The 25,065-nt window shown below is 41.9% G+C and overlaps 1 long non-coding RNA gene across 1 annotated transcript; it reads right to left on the bottom strand.

The window, feature by feature from the left end:
• Nucleotides 1–15,929: 15,929 nt before the first annotated feature.
• LOC130607368 (uncharacterized) lies at nucleotides 15,930–24,865 on the bottom strand. Its single transcript, XR_008974247.1, has 3 exons — nucleotides 24,663–24,865; nucleotides 22,872–22,961; nucleotides 15,930–16,043 (listed from the first exon to the last, which is right to left on the bottom strand). It is a non-coding gene; the product is annotated as an uncharacterized LOC130607368 (long non-coding RNA).
• Nucleotides 24,866–25,065: the final 200 nt, after the last annotated feature.

The following is a 25,065-nucleotide window of genomic DNA, read 5'->3' as shown; positions in this document are numbered from 1 at the left end:
TTGAGATCTCTGGGTAAATGCATGCTTCTGCAAAGGTGACTTGGGTGGAAATCATGGGATGCTCCTGAAACCAGCTACTTCAGAAGTTTAATTGGGAATTTTATGTTTTTTTTTTAATGGCAGTACAAAATACCTGGGGTTACCTATTACCTCAAACAAAAGGGGTACAGGAAAGGGAACAAAACCTGTTGTTTCAGTATCTGAGCAGTCTCTAAATGGCAGGTTGCTAATCCCATTTCAGTATTTCGCCTGGAGCAGCAGGAGTTACAGATGTTTGCTTGCATCACCATAGTATAGTCTCTGATGATGGTGGTTTGTGGTGTTGTAATCCCACAGAAATTATACTTTGGCTTCAATACTTTGGCCTGCCTGGGCATGACTGATCATTATCTGCTCTTCAAGATTAGCTGAAAGTGCCTAGCTAAATGCTCTGGACTTTGTGGTAGAAGAGGATGAATTTGGAGACTGGGTCTCTGAAATTGTCACATAAGACAGGTTTTTTTATTCCATGTGCTCCCTGGTTTAAATGAAAGAAGACAGCAGTGCAGAGCTGGAATATATTCAGTTACTTAACTCATGGAACAGGCCATTGCAACCCTAGTAGGCAGCATTGCAGTAAAGGCCAACAAGTGTTGTGAATAACATCGGGAAGAGAGTTTTTGTTTCCTTCTCCCCGCTTTTTACATTAGATGCTGAATGAGCTGCACAAGTGTGTTTGCGAGGGGGATTGTTCAGCTGATCTGCCTCACGCTCCCCAGACCTTCCTGATCTCCCGTCCCAGAGAATCTCAATGATAATTTTAGTAAAAGGCTGTTCTGAGTGCCATTTGGCTCATCTGGTTACAGTCAGGAAGCCTCTTCTCGTTATTTTTCTGGGATCAGATAGGACAAAAGTTTAAATATTAGCTCCTCAGCTATTTAAACCCTGTGGCAATGCCAGTCTGCTTCGCACATAGCATTGAATCTAGTGATACGATATTCAGTCGACTGTTGACCCTCACAGCATTGTAAGAAATATGCTGATAAATTCTCTGTTAGAGATGGGAGGGATGAACTGGCTCCTACATTTTATGACAATTGTTAATCAAAAAATCTGTCAAAAACCTGGGCTTAGAGATCTCTCCTATCTATGCTGTTGCCCTCCAGCAAACCCTGGTTTCCTGGAGACTTCCAGAGTATCCCTAGATAAGCAGTACTGCAGACAAATAATGAAAGAAATTAAAAAAAAGAGGTCTCCAGCAAAGGCTTCATGCCCAGAAGTATTTCCTGGTATCGAATTACATTTTTGTCCACTAGATGGCTTTTCTCCTCCCTACCTGAGACTTGGCAGAGCAATCTGAATCAACCAAATGTAAGCTGCCTAAATGATATTACCTAACGGTAACAGTTTAGTGAGAAAGTTCTAATTGCATACATCATAAAGGGTTTATGTATCCTGTGATGTAAATATTCCTACAGGGAGCAAATCCTACTTATGTTGGCACAGAGAAAAACCCAAGTTAAGATATTTTAGCAAATTGTTTGCCAGCAAACAATGTTTGCTTATGATACAAATTTATTAAAGATCACAGAGCACGTTCTGTGGTTATCAAGTCCTCAGCACTGACACTGCAAAATAATGTAAAATCTTCCAGACCTTGTTTTGGTTTGACAGGGGTTTTTAGGAATCAGAAACAGAGGAGTTCCTCCCCTTACCCACCCAGCCTGTAGTATAATATTAATTAATGATATTTGGAAGCAAATTTAGTTCTTCAATTATTATAATTAAGTGGGACAGATGGGCAGGACTCTGCATTATGTGGCTTAAGCTAAATCAAGTGGAGTGCCAAAACAAAACCCAACAACAAATAAACCCAACATTATTTACACTGAGGAAAGTCTCAGTTTTAGTGACTGTGTGAGTCCCACTGACCAGTGACATACTAGCAGGGCTGTGCTTTTTCTGTTGACTTCACCAGGTGAATAAGATAGTGGCCAAGAGAATAGTACCTGAATTAGTGAAATGTGTGGTATTTCGGGTTATGACCAAAAAAAAAAACCAACCCCAAACCAGCAAACCCAAACCAAAACCATCACCACAAACTTTGTTATTATTTTATAATACTTACCCTTCTCAAAAATACATAACATGGTAAAATTAAAAATAATCCCCACACTGGTGTTCACCATTTCACTAGAGAAAATACAAGGGAATTTGAACAATTTTAGATCAGTAACATGTTTTTAAGAAATGCATTTATACCAACAAGGCTGATGTGGGTATACGCACTAGAGGAAGATGAGAGAATTTCTATCACAAGCTGCTATTGGTGTCTTCCTGAGAAGCTCAGCAGCACTTGCGATTTGGTTTATTTCTGCAAGGAAGTTACTGCGGGAGGCTGCCTGGAGATGCAGTTCCTCAGTTCATTTTATAGCTAGTAAGTATTTGTTCAGTGTGAAACTCCCATTTCTAGCTGTTGAACCAGAGCGGGTCTTTCTTTTCCTGTCAACTTCCTGATAGCCACAGGGCGGGGGAAAGAAGTGTGTTCTCATTTCAGCATCCCTCACCCTCCTCCTTGCTTCTCTGGAAGATGAAGCAAGCAAGCTATTTCTGTTACTCATCCTTTCCTTCAGCCTCCTTCTTTAAGAATCTTCATCTCTTGTGAATCATTTCAGTGCCCATTCCTGTCCCCAGTTCTAGCTTTTGCAAGCTTTAGCATGAAATTAGTGGGGTTGCTAGTTTTCCCTGCATGGCATGGGGTCCCACTAGAGAATAGCTTGAGATCTTGGCAGTCTCCATCAGTGGGTGCTGGCTGGCAGTGCTGGGGTGGAGGAACAGCACAAGCACTGGAGCTTTTTCTCTGCAGATTCAGGAAGCCAATGTCTCATCAGTTTGCACTCAGTTTGAGCTTGGAAAAATGGATTTTGCTGCCATGAAGTTTAATTTTAAAATTTTTCTTAACAAAAGCTTAGATTCTGTGGGAATTCATGACTGAGAGCAGTGTCCACACTTGCCAGGGAAATCTTGCAACTACAAAGCATCTGAATGGATTTTTAAGCCCCATTTGATTAATACCAGAAGGATTAGCATGTTATTTTGTTTGATGCCAACACATGAAAACCTCATGTGCTATAAACTGAAGGGTTACATTTACCTGGGTGGTGCTAAGCCAAGGTGATGAGATTCATGGTGTAAAAAAGCCCAGTTACGCTCATGGCCCTGGGGCATGGAGTACTTCAGGCTGAGCCAGCTATTGTGCTACCTGTCATGAATGAATAGGATGGAGGAGCAGGCTCTTCTGGCTCACAAGTGAGCTGACACGATTTGATGTTCTGAGTGTAGGAGGTGTGAAACACTAAACTAAGACTGCTAATCTAATGGTGGTCAGCTAAGCAGTTTGGTCAGAAATGTCAGGGGTAATACACAAGCACAGATCTTTGAGCCTTTTAGCTACCTTCTGCTTTCAGTTACATTGGTATAAATCCATTGACTTCCCTAGGGTTGCCACATCAGGCTTATTCCAGTGCTCGTGAGAGCAGAGTTGAGGGGCAGAAGGGGAAGGAGGAGGAGGTGAATGGAATAAGGATGCAATCTGCAATTTTACTATGCAGACAGTATATTCCCTTTAACAGGTTTCAACTGTTCGGCTTAGTTGAGGATGTTCTTTCTGGCTGTGAAGCCAGACAGTGAACAACCAGAAGCACCTAAGACCTTTGCAGTAGCACTAATGCAACAGAGGTGCTGTCATAGAAAACCTTCTCTAGTATGTGCATGCTACTGAACACGCAGTTGAAATGAACCCATTTTTTTACATCCACCCTACTCCTACATAGCTGTCTGCTGATCATAGGCAGAAGAGATCATGTGTGGTCCTCAAGACAAACTAGAGTATTCCAGAAACCATAGCATCGGGAGGGAGGGAGGGGGGAATAAAAATAATTTTTAAGTAGGAGAAAAGTCTTAGCTCAGTTTAAAAATTGTCCGGGACATGATGTGTGGGGTTTCTGTCCCTGACACAGTGGGTATTTGGCACGCTGCTTTTACAAAGTTTTACAGAGTTTTCACTAAGTACAAAGGTAGTTGGGAAGAGCTGGGTCATGCTACTCTTCAAACTCACTGCAGCAACGGATCCAAAAGACAGTAAATAAAAGCTTGGCACTCATGCCTTACCTGTGCTGATCTAGGGGAGCTCAGGATAAGGAAGCAAATGTTGATCTAAGCCGCCTATAACCCATCTTGAGACTTGGCATTGGCCAAAGGTCTCGTTTAACCAACACCAGTTACTAGAGTACTACAGTGGTTGTTCCAAAAAATTCAAACCCACTCACAACAAGTGCTCAGCTGGAGGTAGGCAGGTCATGTACAAACCAGCTACCTTAGTTCACAGTTCTTCTGTGCCACCATGCACCACTCTAAAGGCCATGCCGAGGTCCTTTGCACTTCTTCACTGTGCCTTTGATCTCTGCCATCTCTGTACGTTCTCTTCTCCAGGTCAAACAAAAATGTTTTTTACCACCAAGTAAATCTGTTAGAGAGATGCTACTAACCCAAACAACCTCTACTTTATGAAGGAGATATGGATCCAATTCCTTTTGTGCACCTGAAATGCTGCTGCTAAACCTGTGTTCTGCAAGGTCAGGGAAAACATGGTAAGCCAACAAAAAATATTCAGTAACACCAGAGCAAGATGATGTGCATGCCCCAGAAAGTAAATTTGGCTCTGCACTGAACATAGAAGGATTTGCCAAAATCTTTGTCTTCAATTGAAACACAGCTTTACAGTATTGAAAGTAGTCATCCAGGTTTGATCTTAGGTTGGCTCAGACAAGGTATGATATTGCTGACCTGCTCAGGCCCAGACTCAGAACTGACCTTTCTCTGAATAACCCCAGAGACACACCCCCCCAGCCTTGACACCAAGATTTGTGACACACAAGACTTGCTGGGACTGCCCTGCAGTATCAGGTCAGCTTCATCAACACAGTATCACTTTGCTGTTGTCTCTTTCCCTTCAACCCTGCAGAAAGATTGCAGGTTTTCTTCCCTGGGTATGATGGGATCCAGTTTTTCTTACACTCTAATGTAACCTTGGAAAAAAAGTGAGTGGCGTATACCTGTTATGAATTAGGATATGCTGTTAGTTAAGCCTTTGAATGTGTGTTTAATTTTCAGGTATATGCGTAATTACTCTGTGACCCGTTTAGCATTTCAGACTCATTCCTTTCAAAGACGAGAAAAAAAGAGGTTACATCCAAGCTGAAATGAAAAACACAAAAGATTTTTTTTTTCTGAATAATTTTTAAAAGGTTTCTGAACAAATTTGTTTTCTAAGTAGTTTGCTTTCAATCCTAAAATGACAACTGCCAGCGGCTGGCTGGGAAAAAGCAAAAGTTAGCCTGAGAAGTAATAAAACTCACATGACTTGAAACCGTACAATACTGGGCCTGTTTGTAACCACAGCTAGATTTCTTTGTCATTCTGGAAAAAATAGTGAAATGGCTGGGGGGTTTCTTTGTTACGATTTTTCTTAAAGGGGTTTTCTTCTGGGGAGGCAGCAGCAGAAGGGATTTTTGTTGGTTACTTTTCTGTCAAAGCTTAGTGATAACAGGAAAGCAATATGATTTTGGCAGGAAGTATCACATCCCATGTTAGAGAATAAAGATTGTTCGTTTGACGATGTACCAAGATAACCCTTTCTAGATGTGTGGATTTTTCTATATATTTGCATAGAAAGTCATTACAGCACCCTTCAGCTGATAACAGTAGCACATTGTTGCATGTTTCGACATGTCTTGCAGCTCCCTGGACAAGCTATTGATCAGGTAGGTCACTCCCTGGAAGCAGAAAGTCATTCTGTGAGCTCTTTCTTGGGTGGGAGATAAGCCTTGTTGCTAGTCTACAATGCGCTGTCTCCTCTCTCTCTTTGCAGACAGCGTGATTACTTCAGAAATTGCTTGCTCCTTTCTGTTTAGGGTTTCCAGCCTGACACATCACAGGTAAAGAAAGAAAAGAAGGAAAAAGCACAACTTCTTAAATGGAGGACAGTCACTCCTTTCCCTTGTCAGATTAAAAAAAAAAAAAAAGCAATGCTTGCCCAGCTCTGCTGTTTCTATGTTGACTTCAGTGCTAAAAATTATGCACACCCATTCTATTAGGGTGGATTTCTTCAGAGAGTGTATTTCATTCAGATTCATCTAACTATTGACTGGAAGCAAGGTTAAACTCAGCCTGTTTAAAAATTAACCCATTTTTTAAAACAAGTTGCATAACACAGTAGCACTCTTCAGGCAATCCTTCAGCTTTCTAGCATCAAGTCATCTCTGACGATGTGCAGGCTGTGTTTAAAGGCAACACGTCCCTAACAGCTCCTATGCATGCGAAGTTCCATGCTGTTGCTTTAAACTGGTAATTCTCTGATGGTCTTTATATTGTTCTAGTGTGAAAACAAGTATGCATACTATATTTCTGCATTTATTTTCCTGGATGCCATCTTTCAAATATATACCTTTAAATGTACCCACTTCTGATTCCATGCTCCTAAATTAGCTCACACAAGGGATACAGGAAAATGCAGGAAAGTTTAAGTGCTTTAGTGATTCTCTGTCAAAAACACATCTACCTTCAAGCCTGCGTTTTGTCTGTCAATGCAGAGGCAGGCATGTTAGGGAGCAACAATCCAAAGCTCACAGTAAATTTAAATCCCGCAACTCAGAATTAGCTGTGATTCCTGCTGTCAGGAGCACAAGAGCTAAGTAAAGGGTAGATTTCTTCCCCTACTGTATTTTCATTCAGATTAATATTTAAGCCGTGCTGGTGGTTGTGTCCAGGAGAACAGTCAGTCCTTTTACAGCTATAAATGGTAAGAGGCTGGGTCTGTTAGAGCTCGCCTGTCAGCTGTTGGAACCAGGCAAGCACCTTGCTGCAGCTGGCCCCAGACCGAGCATTTTCATCGCACTCTGGCTCTCCGCTCGCACCAGCTCCCTCATTGGTTGTAGCTATCGCCCTCCTTGCAGCGACTGCTGCTGACAGTGTATCTCTCCTCGGCTGAGATTACTGCGTATGACCTACTTTGAAAATGGTGTGAACCAAGGTTCACAAATTGTCTTGGAAGGATGCCACGGGGTTGGTGTGCAAACATGCGCGGTCTGGGAGGCTTCTGGCAGAGCAGAACTGACTGTCTCCGTGTCCTTCCGGATGCAGCGAGCATTCTTCCACCAGCCACGGCTTCACAATCCATCTTTGTGCTCTTGAGTGCTGCCTATTGATTTCTCAGGCAGGCCTGCTAGGTTAGAGAGCCTCTGGCCAATAAGTCCTCCATGCCTTTTTGCTCTCAGAACAGCTGAAGTAGTAATAAAGATGAATAAAGGGTTTCAGGCTGAGTTGTCAGCTGAAGCCCAGCAGTAGTAGTAGTAGTTGTAGTAAAAGCAGTAGTAGTGGTATCGGATACAAGTCACAAAGGAGAGCTAGGAGTGATACTTTATTTACACAGTTCATCTGTTTACTATAATCTGCTCGTTTATAGTGCAATGTAAACTTGCAATTACCAAAGCTGCTTTCCATGCCAGATGAATGCTTTAACCTGTATGTCATTCCAAAATACTGATAGAGGAGAAAATTCATCAGAAAGGAACAGCCTGGAGAATTGCAGCCTTAAAGCTGGGCGGGTTTGGGATTCTTTTTTTTTCCCCCTTTTCCATTTTTTTTTTTTTTTCCCTTCTTTGTCTTCCTTATATAAGCTCTGTGCTGCAGAGGAAAGTTTCCACAGCCTCAGAGAGATCATATGCAGTTTCAAATCTACTTGAAAGATAAGGCTTGCTTTTTTTTTTTTCTCTTTCCCCTCCCCAAGGCTAATATATTACATACCTACTCAGCACAGGGCTGCCTGTTATCTGATAAGATAATTAGCATCAGACACCAGGAGAAGCATACGTACTTTTAAAAAGGAGCATTACTGAACGTTCACCGAGGGAGTTAGAGCGTGCTTATCAGAGCTTTTCCATGCAGAAGGCTTGCACTAGTATTTGACTTCGGGTCAAGAAGTCCTTTATTAAATTAGCAATGCAAATGTATTTTACTTTATACATGTGGAATTTAAGTGTGTCGGACAGCCTCCCTCTAGAGCACTTTAGGGCTTTTTAGAGATTTAGCGTGGCCAAGGGTTCCAACTTAGGCTCTGAGTATTTCTTTTTGTTTGTTTTGTCCTCTGTAAAGACATCTGTTCTACATGGCTTTCCACCTTGGCTGCAGCTCAATTTCCACTGACTGCCATTAACTCCATTATGAAACCCAAGTTCAGTCCTCTCTTTGCACCAGGACCAGCTTGTGGCTCCTGAGCACGGACCTGCAGCCTATGGATGCCCTCAGCCACATCTCCCAAAGCACCTGGCTGTGGGGAGCAGCCACCACCTCGAGGGAAGTATACCTCATCCTCCAGCTTGTCCCTCCCCTGCTGATTGACAGTCACGAGTCCTTGAAGCCATGCTATAGCAGTTTAAAAATAGGGAACGCTGAGACAATGACTTTTATCAGCTCTAAAAGCAGAATAACACTAATGCTTACCCTGTTTGATGTGGTCTTTGCTTCTTGCTAAGTGACTGAAATGATCCATGGTGGTCAAAGGGGAGGAGGGCAGGACCTGAAACAAGAGCTTGACGTCTGACGATTGCCAGTCCTGTTCATGAAGCGGCTGGCCCACCGGCAGGAGCTGCTGCCTGAGCACGCCTGCTGGATCCTCTGCAGCAAACCCTTCTGGCCTGACAGTTGTAATAATAAATATCGTAACTGTGCTGACATTTTGGCCTGGCAGGGTCTTTCATAAGTCTCAGCTGGGAGTGATTGTTTTAATGAAAAATCTTAATAGATGAATAGTTTGCCCATGAGTTGTTACTTCAAGCATAGAAGGCTCTGAGTTGTTTCTAGTGGTGGTTGTTTTCTTTTAATAGCATATGTGGAGATTTCTGGGAGATGTGGCAGTGCTCCTCACCTAAAAGGTTGGGGGAAGGCTGAAAAAAAATAGTATCCTTGTGACTTGTATCACCCTGTTGTGAGGTGTGATGGCAACTGGGGGAAACTGGAGCCAGAGGGGCTTGTTGTTTGTTCTGGTCCCTGTTACGAGGCTGCTGGCAAATAAGAGTTCTTAGGCTACCCCAGAGAGGACCAGGGTATACACATGCAGACCCAGGTCATTGCAGGTGTGAGCATCAACTGCACAGGAAATATTTCTCATCAAGATGTTTTTCTAATTAATTGCAAAGGAAGAAATGGTCACTGATGCAAGGAGAAGGCAAACCCTTCCCACCCCTGTTAAGTCCTCTTAGTCTGACTGAAAGATCTGATGTATCAGCTTGTGCAGCTTTGCTCTCTAGGCAGTAAGCCAGTCTGTTGAATGAGCAGATCACAAAAAGGGAATGTGGTTGGAGCAGTACAAAGCAGGCCAACCCAACATTTCTTTTGTCTTTTGTGTTGCCTATGGTTTTAGAAAACATTTTGGAGTAACAGAACAGATCAGGGAGACAGAGATGCAACTACTGCCAGGCATGCTCAGCCTTCAACTCCTGCTTTTCTCTCTGCCTCCAGCCCCTCTCAGAAATGAGGGAAGACTTGAGTAGAAGAACTGAAAGACAGCGAGTGAGTATCCATGACAGAAATGTTGCCTGACACAGACATGGACGCAAAGTACTGCAACATACCTTGCCACTGCCAGATAGATACCTACTCCTCTGACATTACAGAAGGAGCCTAGTGTTGCTTTATAAATCTCAGCTGACACTACTCACCTTGTCACCTCTCTTGTATGAGGTATCTTATTTCACAGCCCGTGCAGAAACATCCCAGGCACTCAAGCTAAATCAGGAGAAGAAACGTAACACGGTCTTTCCAGGTTTGAGCAAATGGGCATGGAAACAGGGTATATTGGGCATAAGTAAGTGGAATTCATGATGTCCTCCTTTGATTTAAATCTTCTATCACAGCTAATTTGTGGTCTGGTAAGATTCATTCATGAATCTGTCTTTCAAAGAGCGAGATCCTACAGGGTAGCACCCAAACCTTAACTGTGTCCTCTGCTAATCAGGTTGACAAAAATTAATCTCTAACATCAGCTGTGAGGCAGCCAGTAACTCAATCCCTGTCACTCAGATTTCAGGGTAGCACAGGGTAATGAGGCTGTCCTTGTAACTTTGGCTAGTGAAACATAATTATTTGTTGGATCACTCTTGATATTTGATACTGTTGATCATCAAATGCTGCTAACCTGTGTGGAAAAGCTGTGTGTATCAGTGGAAGCTCCATGAAATCATTCTGTTCCTTCCCCTAAGGTGGAGCCAGAGGAGTCACAAGCAGCAGTTGTTTTCCTGTGTCCAAACTCACTTCTGGAAGCTGACAAGGCTTCTCCCATACACATGTGAAGCCACTGGAGAGCTAAGGAGATCACATGGTGAGCTGAAGTGCTTGATTTTCTGTAGATGTTATCTAGGTTTTTGTATTCCTTATTGCAAGCATAATTACTGCCTTCCACTAATTATCTTAGTGACTACTTGAAGTTGGCATTGCGCTGCAGAGCAAATGGCCAGAAGTGAACCAGACATGTCTAAGATCTCAGTTGAATTAAATAGCTTCATCAGTGTTACTTACAATCACGTGAAAAACAATTTAACTGTGCTAGCTTAAGACCATGTTATTTGCAAATACCAAATCAGCTCCTAAAAAGATTTAAAGCAAAACGGACAGGGTTTAACACTGAAATATGAGAATGTCCACCCTGTCTTCTATACCGGTTTAAGTAAAATGGATTTAAAATCATAGCTTTAGAGAAACTAATCAACATTTTCCTAGCAGTTTAGACCTAGATGTCAACTGAGGAGTACTCTGAAATTCTTCCTTCTGTAACCATTCCAAGTGCTGAGATCCTTTGGTGTTTTTCTGCCTCTGTGAATTTTTGGGCTTTAGTAGTTGTCCATGCAACATGCACAGAAATAGGAAAGCTCCATCTCCATTTCACAGGGACCAGACTGTAGTCTTCACTCTGTTGGGTGCAGTGCAGCTATGATGTTCCATATAAAATGGTAACTGCATTTGAAATCACATGCTCAGAAAACTGGAAAAAATGGGAGCAGTCTGTTGGTTTACCATGCACACATTGCTATAGGTCTATTCCCACTGCTATATTGCTATTCCTAGGTCTGTTCCTATTGCTATAGGAAATTCAAATTTTGAAATTCAAAATTGTTCACAAATGTCTCCCCATTTTTTTTCTCTCTGCTATGAATGGAAGTTCTGCTTCATTGCATGGAGTTTTCGAATTTGATCCTGGGAGATTTCCAAGGAAATGGCCTTCACCATTTCTGAGATTGGGCTTTCCTTTATGATAGCACATGAGGGCATTTCACAGAAGCAACAAAACTGTCAAGTGACAGAAGGATGCTTCTGGGCACAGGACTTTCCCAGAAGCAGTATCTAGACTGAGGAAATGTACTTCTACAATGAATAAGATGTCTGTAGACCTCATTGCTTTCAGAAAACATCAAACTCCCTCTGTAAGTTATAGAAACACACAAATGCATGTGTAACCCCTACAGGATTAATCAAACTCTTTCTCCTGTGGGGTGCTAAGGAAGGAAAAGTGTGAGAGATTATTGTTGCTATTTTTACATGCTTGGGAGCTGCTAAGCGATTATAATAATGGTAGTCATAAATTACTTCACCAATGCATTGGGAGATGAGACGGTGAGCTGACTCCTTGGAGAAATAGAAGATAGGTATTCTGAATGGCAGATGCTGTAGGGGAGAGGGATCAGGTACTGGGAGAGGGAGACTGTATGGATGAAACTGGGTTTCTATTCTGCTCCCCAGCTTTAACTTGTTTGTGGTGCAAGCAAAATGAGCGCCGCATTTGCAGACTGCAAGTTTGGTGAAAGCCTTTGCACCTGCTACCTGAAGGATGGTTTAGTAAAAGAAATTCAAAAGTTTATTCAGTGGATGCTTTTTTTCTTTTGCTGTTCCCAAAAAAGCAGCTCATTCATATGCACTTGACAGTGAGAGGTAAATTTTCAGTGCAGTGCAAGGTGACTTAACCACATGATTCCCAGGAACAGTAGCGGGAATGCTGCAGCAAAATCCTCACGCCGAGACATGTGAAAATGTCTATAAATGACTCCACTGCCCTGTGGCAATGGGAATCCTGGTCAATGAATTTTGTGCTGAGTGCTGAAACAAATAAAATCCATGCCACAAATCTCCTGTCTGCAGCACTCTGATTCTCTCTCTTTGAGATTCTGTGCAGACTTCTTCCTGGTGCATTGCATTAATATTAAATTAACAACACACTACTCACATGGAACTTAAATTCTAAAAAAAGCTCACATTATGCTGTAAGCCTTTTATTACAAAATAATAGCAGTCGTGAGGTTAAAGTTTGTTCATACAGTTTTCTATAGAACATCTGTACATTTTTTATGGAGGATAAAAGCTACGTTCCATGTGTAGCTTAGTCATATGAATATAGATAATGAGTAGTTTATTGAATTTCCTTTTAGATTCACCATTCGCTTATATTCATATAAAGCTTGCAAAATATACCAGATTTTTGTAAGTGGTGCTTTCTTTTCAGAAACACTAATTTCTCTGTCAGTGTTCTGCAGAGGATGTGACCTGATATGAAAAGGACCTATTCCTCTAGGATTTAGCTTGTAGCTAGAGGCATAAATCAGAGATTCTCTGAAGTGGATTGTAATCCACACTGGAAAGAATAAAGAGAAATCAGTATGTCCATATGGAGCAGGACCTTAAAAAGCTTTATGAGGACCACATTGACTGGAATAGCTACCCAGCATCCCAGCCATGGAAGCCTGCACAGGCTTCAAAACCAAAATATTTCAGGACTTTTGTGGCCTTCCATGATGCAGAAGCTGGACAGAATTTTTATTGAATCTGGCCCTAAATAAGCAAAAGAATTTTGTAATCAGTTCATGGTTTAACAGGAAGCCAGAGAAATTCTTTTAATATTAGAGTGATATGGTGGGAAAGCTTAGCCCTATATATAATCCTGGCTGCTGAGCTCTAAAGAAATTTGCCTGCAAGCAAAACTAGCTGGGAGTACAGCAACCTCCTAATTAACCTGAACAGGAAAAAGGTATGCATTGGAATCGCAGGGTTTTTTGCTGTGTATATATAAGCCATACCTTACTTTTCAAATATTGATGTCTCACCCCACAAAAATGTTTTCAATATCTTAAACAGACTCAGTCCTTGAATGCTGATCCCCCTCGTCTTCTTCCCATCTTGTAGAAGCACTTTCAGTTATTGGTAGAGAACTCTATATACAGTGCCAGGCTCCTTAATGTCATTCCAGGTGTCAAACAGCAGGGGCTATTAGAAAGCAATATGTAGCAATCCTCAGCCCTGATGGTATTTCAGCATTAAGCCTAGCTCCTGGAACAGTTGCTTGTGGTATTGCCAAAAGTCTTAGAATTAAAGCTTTGCTAGTATTGATATGAAACAGGCAAGTAACTAACCACTGCATGATGGTCTAGTTACAAAAGGACTATCCTGTGTTATACTATAAACTTGAAATCATCCCAGTGCTTTCCAGTTAGCCTTGTGCCGTGGCAGTCAGCAGACTTACTGGTAGGGGCAGGTACTCTAACTGCAATTGTGTTTTCTGACCTTGAAATTTTATTTTCATGTTTTAGATGCAGTCTTGGGTAGTGTTAAAAAAAATGTCCACAGGGGCATTGACCAACAGCCGAGAGCATTGTGGAGATCCAGATAAGTGGACAGGGCTCATCTGGGGTCTAGATGTGTGGATATGAGCTCATTTCTTTAGCTTCAGAGTATACCTGTAAGTGATGATGATTTCACCCAGAGCAGCATGTAAGCATTTCAATAAACAGGGTGTGCATTGTGTAGCAAAATCAAAGCGATGCAGTAATAACTACCCTGCAGCTAAATGGATGCTTTTTCCGCAGCTGAATCCTTAGAGAGATGAGGTAGTTTTTAGTCATCCATTGCCATGTGACTTATTAAAACAATTAACAGGCAAAAAAAAAGTGGTTATTTTGAGTGGTTTGGCGGAGGCTATACAGAGTGAAGATCAAGCAGAGTGAGTTTCTACCTTTGGTAGCAAAGTGTGTGAAGTGGCCAGGGTTGTGGTTCTCTCCTTAACTCCCCTTCTAACTCACTGTTTGACCTTGGAAAAGTCGCACGGCCCACTCGGGGTTTGCAATTCATTATGAACTTGAAACTCATATCAGCTTCTCTAAAAGATTCACAGGCTCTCTAGGCAAACCTGGGTCCAGTTCTGGGGATGAGCCTGATGGGTTTATAATTTGAGCCCTGTGTACACAAAGTTTGAGGTTTTGACATGTAACCAGATGAAACATAATGGTTTCAGCTGAGTTTTGCTTTGAATTTCTGGGTTCAGCTGCACTCTTCAGTTAAAGGGAAGGCCTGAAGGTGGTGAAGCTAATTGAAGAAACTGTCCACTGAGGTTTTATAGGGGAAAACCAGATAGTTTCACTCAGTCTGATTTAAAAGTAGAGCCCTAGGTGTATGGTTTACTTGTGGTTTTTATATTCAGTTCAATTGCCTGTACCCTGTTCCAAGAGGAGAATATAAGAGAGGCAGGTGTTTAGCATTAAAAACCTGCAAGTTGCCCTGGATGGAAGATCTCCGCAGACAAACCTGGAAACATTGTGAGTGACAACACAGATTTTCCCTTTTTGAATTGATTCCTTGCCTTGCCTCCATTTCCTCCCTCCCAACCACCCAAACAGTACAGTGCAAACAAAACTTGCAGTGCTTTCAACTGTGAGCTACCCCAAGATTTGCAGGATGGGTCTCTTAGATTTCCTGATGGGTGGCAAATATGTTAGTCTGGTCATGGCCTCAGTCAAAATGCACTTCGTATCCCTTGTCCAGATTGCTGTGCTTGGGTCCTACTTTTCTAAACAGATGTGTCTGTCTCTGACTTGTAGCTGTGCTCTGGACCTGCAGATCTTTTTGAAGTCTGAAAAGCCAGTGGAGCCTGAAATCAGCTCTAGTTTGTCAGTGGTTTAAACTCATTTCCGTGCTTTAGTCCTGTGGACACTCCAGCTTATAGCCCACGCCTTGACACACAGCTAATGTAGATAGCTAAATAATGCAGGCTTAGCAGAAGAGATTTCCGCAAACAGTTGCTGTTTTCTTAAGCAACGGGTTTCAAGGGCATGAAGGCTGGGTGAGCTCTGGGCCATAATTTGTTCAGACTGTTTTTGCACCACAAGCATGGAAGCAATTGCCAGTGCTGCATTTAGCTGGCCACTATGGGCTGTATCCCAGTTCAGATGACACCCGGGAACTTCCCCCTGGCTTCTATGCTGGAGGGACCCTCAGGGGTCAGGGCCAGTGTCATCACCCCAATTCACACAGCAGTTGTGCAGGAGAAAGGAGCCCAGGGCCTTTGAGGCCAGCCGGCTCTTGGGGATGCAGCCAGCTGCTCCCCAGTGCTCAGGGGGGAACTTTGGAGGGCAGAGTCTGGTACTGCATTGTGTAACTTTATTTTAAAGAACTAAAGAACTGCGATTTTTATGTGGAGCATTTGTGTGCCAAAAATGGAGCTCTTTTTATTTAGTGAAATATCCTTTGGAAAACGGTAAAATCATGACAGGTTTTCATATTTATTTTACATTCAGTTCAGGATTATACACGATCAGCTTTAGGGCCTTGTAGGAGCCAAGAGAACATAAAGGTTGTCAGAAAATGGGAGGCTTTATACCAGGCTGTTCTGATTTAACTGGCAGACCATTTAAAGTTACTGAGATCTGGGGAGAAGCAGAGCTTTTCAGAAATGTCAGTCTTTTGAGGAGAGTGTTGCAGCTTCTGACTGGCACCCACTCTCCAAAGTACTGACCTCAGCACCAGCAGTAGAACAGCAGCAGCATCTTTAAGCTCTATTTTGTTGTTATTGTTCAGAAGTTTCCCCCTTTTTGAATAGATAAGTTTCCCCCAGAGATGTAGTAGCATCTGGGCTTTCTTGCAGCTGAGTTTAAAGCCGCCTGGTTCCCCGAAATGAAGTGACAGCTTTTAGTCTTCCACGGAAACGTGTGAATGTATTCAGGTTCATTTATAACACACAGAGAAGCAAATTGATATTAGAGGGGGGAAAGAAAAAGAGGAGGAAAGAAAAAAGATCTTTGAGGGCTTCATCTGCCCAGGCCGGGAAGTAGTATAGTGCATCCACACACTTCAGTCCACGTGAGCAGCGTAGTAATGGGATGCACACACACACACACACACATGCACATGCATGCAAGCTGGGATCCTTTTCAACCATTTGAGTTATTCCTTTGCTTGAAGGTATTTTTCTTAGTTCTAATAATAAAAGCAGAAACCTGGGGTTAGTGCAACATACAAAGATAGCCTTTGATATACACAATGTGGGTTACGTTGAACTGTATCCAGTACACAATGACCACATTGTTTCTCTTCTCTTTTTTTTTTTTGTTTCCACAAAAGTATAAAAGAGCATCATGCTACAGACAGCACATTTTGGTCTGAAGTGGAACTGGCAGAGGATTTCAATGGAAAGTTGATTTATTTCAAGGGATTATGGGAGTCCACGGATAAAGCTGGCACCCGGCCATAGGGAGAGCCCTTGACCTAGAAGCAGGAACAGTTTTCAAAGCTGTACATGTACATAACTGAGCATAACACTTTAATTTAGTGCAGAGCATAACCTGAATTCCTTCTCTGAGGGAAGATGAAAGAAATTTTACTTCTTAGTAGGACGTTGGAAGCTGTATCCGAAGCTCTTTGCCTATTTTACATCTTATTCTGCAGCATTGCAGGAAGCAATTGTTTGTGACAAAAGGCCACTTTCTTCCCTGCTTAACTGGGAAAGCAAATTGAGCTGCCAGTCATAAAACCAACTGGATACAGAATTAATTTGCTTTTCCCGATAGATGAAACAAGTTAACAGGCCACTGCAGGTTACTCTCTGAATCAACATATGAAACATAATTTCATTGTCTTTCCTCCCCCCTTCCTCTAGGCCTTGAGCGGTAATTATAAAGACTTCAAATCTCCCTAGTGACATCAGCTGGTTAAAAAATTTGGATTACAGGAATAATGTAACCCAGAGCCTGCTTTCAGCAGCATTGTTCACACTCCAGAGAGGGTAATTCTATACAAAATATTCTTCTGTAACTATGCTCTATTAATTTTAGTGGTAGTTTTCACTAAGCTTTACATTGGGATTCACGTCAGCTGGCCTATTCCTTAGTCAGAAGGTACAAAGCATAACTGCAACAGAATGAGTCTTTATAATGATATTTTGGAGCATTTCATGAAGTCCATGTATTATATCAAACGTGCCATAATAATTGCATTTACTAAAACTTCCTAAGCAGTAATAGGCTTCTAGCTTGGCTGGCCTTGAAATCAATCAGAAACTTCAGCCGCCTAATTAAGTGCTTTATTCTTCAGCTCTTACTCCGGCCAAATGTCCACAGGCGTCTGTAGGTATCTGACCTGAATCAAGGACTCTGGGTTTGAGCCCTGTGTTTCCAGACAGTGCGTCTGACTGATACTGCAAAACCGCGAAATGCCAGATGGTTTCAGCATATTACATAGCTCCCTGTATGGGCATCCACCGACAGTGTGTGCCTTCCTGTAAAATTTCACATGCTGAAACAACTTCTTGCAGTGTGGAGACAACACTGTGCCTGAAAACAAAGATTTAATGACACTGGCGTTGCTCAGCCTCTTGTCAACTTCTGGTCTGGGAAAAATTTTCAGCTGTTCTAAAATTAGAAGATAACGTAACGCTGGCTAGAATCGGGCATAGTCTGGGCAGGCTTCTTCATTATCAGCTTCCTTCTTGAACTTTAATCCTTATTTTATGATCCTTCTGCTGTTTTAGGTTTAGCTTGCATCATGGGCACAAGCTGCCCATCGTGGCAGATATGCACAGTGATTTTGTAGTGTGCCTTAAAATGAGACTAATGGATTCATTTCACTTGTCAGCTACAGTGAGTGGAAATCGAGGGCACTTCCCATCACCTGACCTGCGGGTGAGTTGGATCCCATACAGGAGGGTGGTGGCAGTCTGAGGGGCCAGGGCAAGTGGTCCTTTTGCTATGTCACCTAAAGCAATCTTGACTGCTACTATCAGGTCCCCTTGCATGCTAACTGATCTGCTGTTTTCATCATAGCTCGCACACAAATACCCTGGGTCCCTAAGGAAATGGGAAAGAGCCACAGAGCCAGCTCTGTGCAACAGAGGGAGCCTCCTTCATCAGTGCATGCATACAGTCTTTTGTCAGGCTCTGGAGGGCAGGACTACCCTTAGCATTTCCTGAGCTAAGTCTTTTAATGCTGTGAAGTTCTCTGAGCACCCAAACTATGCCTCTGGGCTTGCCCTGAACTAGCACTGGAAAAACAGATGGGGTTGGTTCCTGCTTCACTACTTAATGCAGGACAGGGAAAGTAAATTCGGCTCTCAGGAAACAGCCATTCAGTTAGTCCTGCTTCCTTAGTGCATGCAGTTGAGACCTACAGAAGGCAGTTTTACTCATATGTACCTTTGTTCAGCTCTGGCATTTGGGTTCTAGCACCCGGTACTGTAGGAGATGCAGACAGTGCAAATGCATGCGATAACACCTGGCTGCATTTGTCATGCAGAGGAATTTGGAAATTCCCACCCAGGAGCCTCATCAAAGACAAGGTATTAAATCCTGCCTGCAGATAGCTGCTAGACTCTTTTTCATCATATCTGTTTCTTCCAAAGTCATAAGACTCAGGCCTTGCAAGCTTGACCTTGATCTAAGCAGCACAGAAATGTCTTTCAGTGCATGCTGAAGAAAATAATGAACTGCTAATTCATTTTACCCTTCATGCAGGTGATGGGCAGTTGCATGCATTTGGTAAGGCCAGCTTTGTGCTCACCATCCCCACCATGATGTTCAGAAATTCCTGAGAGGCTGCCATTACGGGGCAGGACCATGTTAAGTAACACAGTGTACATCTCTTTACCCATGCTCCCTCCTATTCCTCCATGTTCTTTCTGAAGAGGTTTTAGATTTCAGATGTCATAGGTACTCCAGAGATGTTGGTGCAGACCTTGTAATCTTGGGTATTTGCCCTGAGCACATGCTTCTGGAGAACTTTGTGTCAGGATTTCATTAACAGACAGCGAGGACAGGAGGAATGCATTTTCCTTAAAGGTTAAAAAAAACTCCAATCATCTTTGTGTGTCGAATGCTTTTTGCAGCCAGGTTACCAGGGACATTCTGTGCAGCAAGCTATGCTTGAACTCATTTTCAGTTTATGTTGCAACTCCCCTCCTTGGCATCGGTAATAGTAAGTTTGTAATCAAATACATGGCAGCTGCACCACTAGGCCAACAAGGTCACTTTTACTTCATGGACCTGTGTGTGGTTTCGTGGGGAAAACATAATTACAAAACCTCTTGGAAATGGCTGCCTTGATGTGGCCAGGCACCGTACCAGTAGTATTTATATAGCATCTTTTCTACCAATAGAAATTAATAAAAAGGAAGGATGGAAACACTTTCTGTTGCTTTTACACAGAAAGGAAACACATAACTGATTTTACTGTGTGTTGCTTGTAATTATTCTCTTTCTCATCTACTGATTATAGCAAAGAACAGGAGAACTCTGCTGACAGTAGCATTTACTGAATAAAATTTTAGTTACTTTAGCTTTAGTGAATAATTTATCTTCCTCAGCTTGATTTACTAATATCTTAGTTGACAAGAGTCCCCATTCTGGGTATTCAATTTTTAGTTAGAGAAGGATTGTTTGTAATTTACAGTTTAAGTCTGAGTGCTATTATTTTACACTCAGAGAGCATCTGTTACAGTAGATAGCTCTTCGTATGTTAGCAACACCAAAAAAAAAGCACACCAGCCACGTTAGCGGCCAGTTTTTGAGCACCCCGCAGTGTTCAGCTGTGCAAAGGGGAATTTCTTTTGAAAGGGCAGAAAATGGAATTGCATCAGTGAACTCTCCACGGTCATCTACAGTGGGATGAGCCTGAGTTACCTGTGAAGGACTCATTCACACCAGCTGTGCAATCAGATTCAACGCTCTGGTTCTCTGGGTGGGGTAAAATCCAAGCTAAAATTTGTTTGTAGGCATTCGATCGTTACCTGATTATCACTACAGGCTTCCCAGGGTTTTAACCACAAGCTTTTCAGCAGATAGCCTATGTACTTGCTGCTTTTATAGGACAGCCTATAAGTAGACTGTAATTGGAAAATCTGAATTAGATATAACTGCGTGCAGGCAAACTCTAGCATAGCTTTCATGGCTGTCTTTGCCAGTACAGACAGGACCAAGCCATTTCAAAGCATATTGGAATTAATGTTTACCTTGTGACAAAACCCCAAACTTCTTCAATGAACCCTCGCAAGAGGCATGTCAGTGTTGATTATGAAGCTTTACTTCTTTTATGCTTGATTTAATGTCTTAATTTTTGTGTCTTTGTTTGTCTGCAGAGCACAGTAAAAGCAGTAGTTTATGAAGCTCATTTTCTCTGTACCTTGGTGGAGAAGGCAAGCAAGGGCTCTCAACAGTGCAGCTCTCGTCTCATTTGCCCAAATGATGCTGTACAAGGTTCTACCACTACTGACAAGATCACCACCCTTGTCAGTTGTGCTGCAGCTTTGAACTCATAGATCATACCATCACCACGAGTATAATGCCTCTTTCTACAGAAAAATTAGTTGTCCCCTCATAGATCAAATCAAATCATGTACTGATTATGGATGCATAGCTGTGTTCAGCATGGGCTTCCTGTGCAGCTCAAACTGTAGCCTAGCCAGCCTTAACTGCTAGCTAGCCTATTTTTTTATCATTATTTTTTGGAGTAAAGGTGATTATCTAAAGTCCAGAGCACAAGCAGCTCACGTTGATCGCAGCTGTGGTTGTGGTTCCTCATAGGTCTAAGCAATCAGGCCTTACGTTACCTGTTAGAGACCACACAGCTAGTTCATGACGAGTGTTGTACTTTTTCCAGCTACTCACAGAAGTATGAAATTTAGAAGAACATGAAAAAATGTCTTCAAATAAAATGAAGTTCAGGTAATGAAGAACTGTACATTGCTAGTTGCATCAGGCATTTATTGTTCCATTCTACCTCGTGTTTCCTATGATATATTTTTAAGTCATTGCAAACTTCATTAAAATCCAAATTCCACAATCTCCCCCCTAAAAACATGTCCTTTGCCTTGGAGTTGCATTTTGAGAAGCCTATTTCTTTGGTGTTACTAAAATGCCAAGATTTTAATGGAATGCTTTATTAGGTTTCCAAATGCTTCTGGCCAATATCAAGCAAAGTTCAGCTCAGTAGTTTTAATCTCAGAAACATCAAATCTGTTTTCCCCGCATGTGAGAAGAGCCATGCAGCTCTTAAGAAGATTAAAGCTATAAATTCCACTGTTACAGGGGCCAATGCTTTCACAGTCCAGATCAGGCTGGGTTATTTTATGCAAGTTTTTCCTCATATAAGTTTTGAAGGCTATTGATAGCCTTCAGTTTTACCTGGGCTTCCCTCCAGCCCTTCCCCATGCGCAGGTATGCTATCTGTTGAACGTGAATACATTATTTACATTTTCTCTTTTTGTTCTGCCTCTCTGCTTTATTTTAATGTTAAGAGGCAAATTATATTGTTTTCATTATCTGTGCAGCTCACAAAACCATCTGTTACTCAAAGACATCAGGATCAGTAGTCAGCCACCCTCTAAGCAGCTGTAAATCTAGGGTGCCTATACTTTCTAAACACAGAGGCTTTTACATTAATCTCTTGGACTTGCTGAATAACTGGTGTGGTGCCCAAGCACAAGTAAGTAAACTCAATTAGTAAAAATAGACATGATGTGGCAGTTCAATATACGGCATTTAAGCATGTGTGCTACAAACCAGAAGTGCTCAGTTCAAGTCCCAGAGATTGTTTTGTACATGTGATTCAGTTATTCTCTTAGTTACCAACTGCCTTGTAAAATATAATAGTAGTATTTTATTTTCGCAAAGATGTAGCACTGCTGACATTTACACTGGTGTAAATCTGGAGAAACTCAGTCGACTGGTTAAGGCTCTGGATGTTCAACTCTGAAAAATTATGTTTTACAACTGGTGCTTGAAAGCTAGTATGCAAACCAGCTTTAATGTGTTTTATATATGCAGAATTACATGGAATGTACTATTATAGGCAGATAAACTTTTGCAAGAAATAGATACTTTTTGGAGCTTTGTTCTTCATAACAGGGTACGCCTGGCTACATTAATTTGCAGCTTAAGACTTAAGGGAAAGTCTCCTTCTTTACCCCCTTTAGCAGTGTAACAGACTACACCTCTTTTTTTTATGCAAGCTGATCAAAGACAAATTATTCAAGCACAAGTTCTTCAAGATCCCTGTGCTCCACTGGGTTAACAGAAGGGCTTAGGTCTGGGTGTGGTGTTCTTGACCTTCTAGTCTTTTGTCTTTTCAGCCTGTTTTACTTCCTCTGTCTGCCCAGTTTTAGCCAGGAGAGCAATCTAAAGAGACCCTGTTTGTTTTCCGTGCACATTATGATAGGCTGCCATTGTGTAACAACATACAGTATGCAGGATAAAACACCCTGCTTATTATAGCGTAGTTAAAAGGCCTGTCACTATTTCCATTTCAAATTCCTATTTTCACGAGTTTACTACTGAGCCGTAACAAATTGCAGGCAGGAAACTTGGCAGTCACATTCCCAGCCTAAGAGCAAATTCTTTTACCAACTTTAAATAAATAAATTAATTAATATTAATGGCATGTGCTCCCAACATGCAAAATAAAGGAGGTTTTGTTATTGTTTTGGTTTGGCTTATCCTTGAAACAAAATATGAAGTTTAAGGGGAGTATTTACATACCAAGAGTCCCTATACAAGAGTTATACAACAGACCAGCAGCAGTGTTACCAAGTGATGGAGATGATTATCTGGTGGGCATTCCTAAGTCCCCTAAAAGGAATATCAGTACAGAAGGACTATTAATCAACACATACAGCTGGGAAGAGTAGAAGAGAGTTGTAGATCACAAATATTTACAATACCAACAAACTACAGCTTTATAACCACAATGGGTGAGAGTGAAATTCTTTGGGGTTAGTTTAAAAGGAACAAACATCAAATCAAAACAAAATAGTAACACCACAGAGCTGAAGAGTTTGAAGTAGAATAACTGACAGGTGAAACATTTGCAAGGTAAATATATTTTCAGTGTATTTAACAATCCCAACTTTAATTATACAGGCCGATAGTTTGAAGTCCTGAAATAAGTAAAAACCAAATTTTGGTCTGTTTTTGTCCAGACAGCAGAGAGTTCAAGCTGGTAAATGCTCCTACCTGACCTTTCTTACCACTGAAGATTTGAGCACTAAAAGGAACCTAGGAACCATTGACTGTAAACTACATGAATTCAACATGCTATTAGGGAAAAGTGCTGCTAGAGGAGTCGCAGATTCAGAGGAAGCAACATACTGGAACGTAGGAAACCCAATGAATATTTTGGCTAGTAAGAAGCATTAAAAATGCTAATATGTAAAAGATAGGCAAGTCCTCAGAAAGCACAGTAAATAGGGAATATCAGGGTACAGTTCTTCAAAAGCAGAATAAAGGGGCTTGATGGTTGTTGGAATTTCTTCTTTCATTTTTGTTTCTGGGAAATTCTAATTCTTGTAGGTTAATCTAAGAACACTGTTATTTCCCCTTTGGAGAAATCTACCTTTTTGCCCCACTGATCATTTGCTACTTCTGAAAAATCAGCAGGTCTCAAAAATGCAGTCTTTCCTCAGGAGTTAACTGTTCTAGAGATATATCAAATATTGGAGTATTTCAGTGCATCCTGTACTGCAGACAACATAACGTGTGTGTGTACGTTGTAAACTGCTGGAGGAGGAAACTTGCCCTTACATAAGTGATTTAAGCATCTAATTCAGACAGGAAAGGGGAATTAATCTTCATTTAGGGATCCAAGGGATTATTACAATATAAAAAAAGACTTTAGGAAATCACCAAAGGGATAACTTTCGTGAGAAGGCTTTAATTTCCAGCTACATCTCACAGATTTTGTGATCTCATTGGAGAAACCTTAAATGTGTGCAAGGTTGAGATAAATGTGTCTTGGTTCATTCAGGTAAATGTTTTTGGAGGTCAAGCCATGACTCCTGTATAAGTTGAACCTTTCAAGAACTCTGACAGAGCCTGCAAGCTTCTCCTCTGCAGTTTTCAGGATGATCGCTACAAGGGACTTGAAGAAACCCCTCAACTTAGTGACTCATGCTGAGCCAAAAGCTTCTGGGAGCATTCCTGGGAACCTCTGGTACTCTGAACGGACTCTAGTGAGAGACAACACTGAGGCTTGCACAGATGTAAACTGTGCAGGAATTTCTGTACAGCAGATAAACTCTGTGCAGGACCCTGCGAAGTATATACCTTTTGTAACAATCCCTACAGGCTCTCAGAAGTATCTCTGGGACAGCAACCACTGGATACAGTACTCCCAAGCTCTGTCCCCCTCCTCCCACACTAGGCACATGGTTTGACTATGAGAATTATTTGAGGAATTGCTTGTGATTTCCCACCCTCCCTGCTCCCCACTCCCAGCTATACATTTTTAACCAGTGGAAGGAACTAAAGGGGCTCAAGAATTAGAGGAGTCACCTGTGATAAATGTTGAAGACTCTGCAAAGAATATATGCTACCTGAAAGAAGGGCTGAAGCTGTAATGCAGCAAGGGAGACAAGGCCTCTTAAAAATGACTTCAGTTTGCAAGATTATGGGGGTGTATTAAAAAAAGTATGCTTTGAGCTGTGTCTGGAGGTGGATCCCTTTTGAGGTGAGGGAGGTGGTAGTGCCTCTGTGTTTACTTCTGGGCATAGTGTTACTGCTGGGGACAGACTGGCAAAAGTATGCAGAAAATGGCAGCAAAAGCTGACTGTATGGAAGCAGAGATGATCTTCGCTGTGCCTCTTTCTGGGCTACTCACTTAGCATTTACCAGCAGGCAAAGGGTGCTCATCCGTGCAGTTACTGCAGAGGAGCTGGTGTCCTGTAAATCCACACCC

Source organism: Pezoporus wallicus, unplaced genomic scaffold, assembly GCF_028554395.1.
Source record: "Pezoporus wallicus isolate ANWC-B61680 ecotype Strahan unplaced genomic scaffold, APGP_CSIRO_Pwel_v1 contig_5485, whole genome shotgun sequence".
Taxonomy (NCBI): domain Eukaryota; kingdom Metazoa; phylum Chordata; class Aves; order Psittaciformes; family Psittacidae; genus Pezoporus; species Pezoporus wallicus.
The sequence above is the reverse complement of the archived record's forward strand: the minus strand, read 5'-3'. Positions and strand labels throughout refer to the sequence as shown.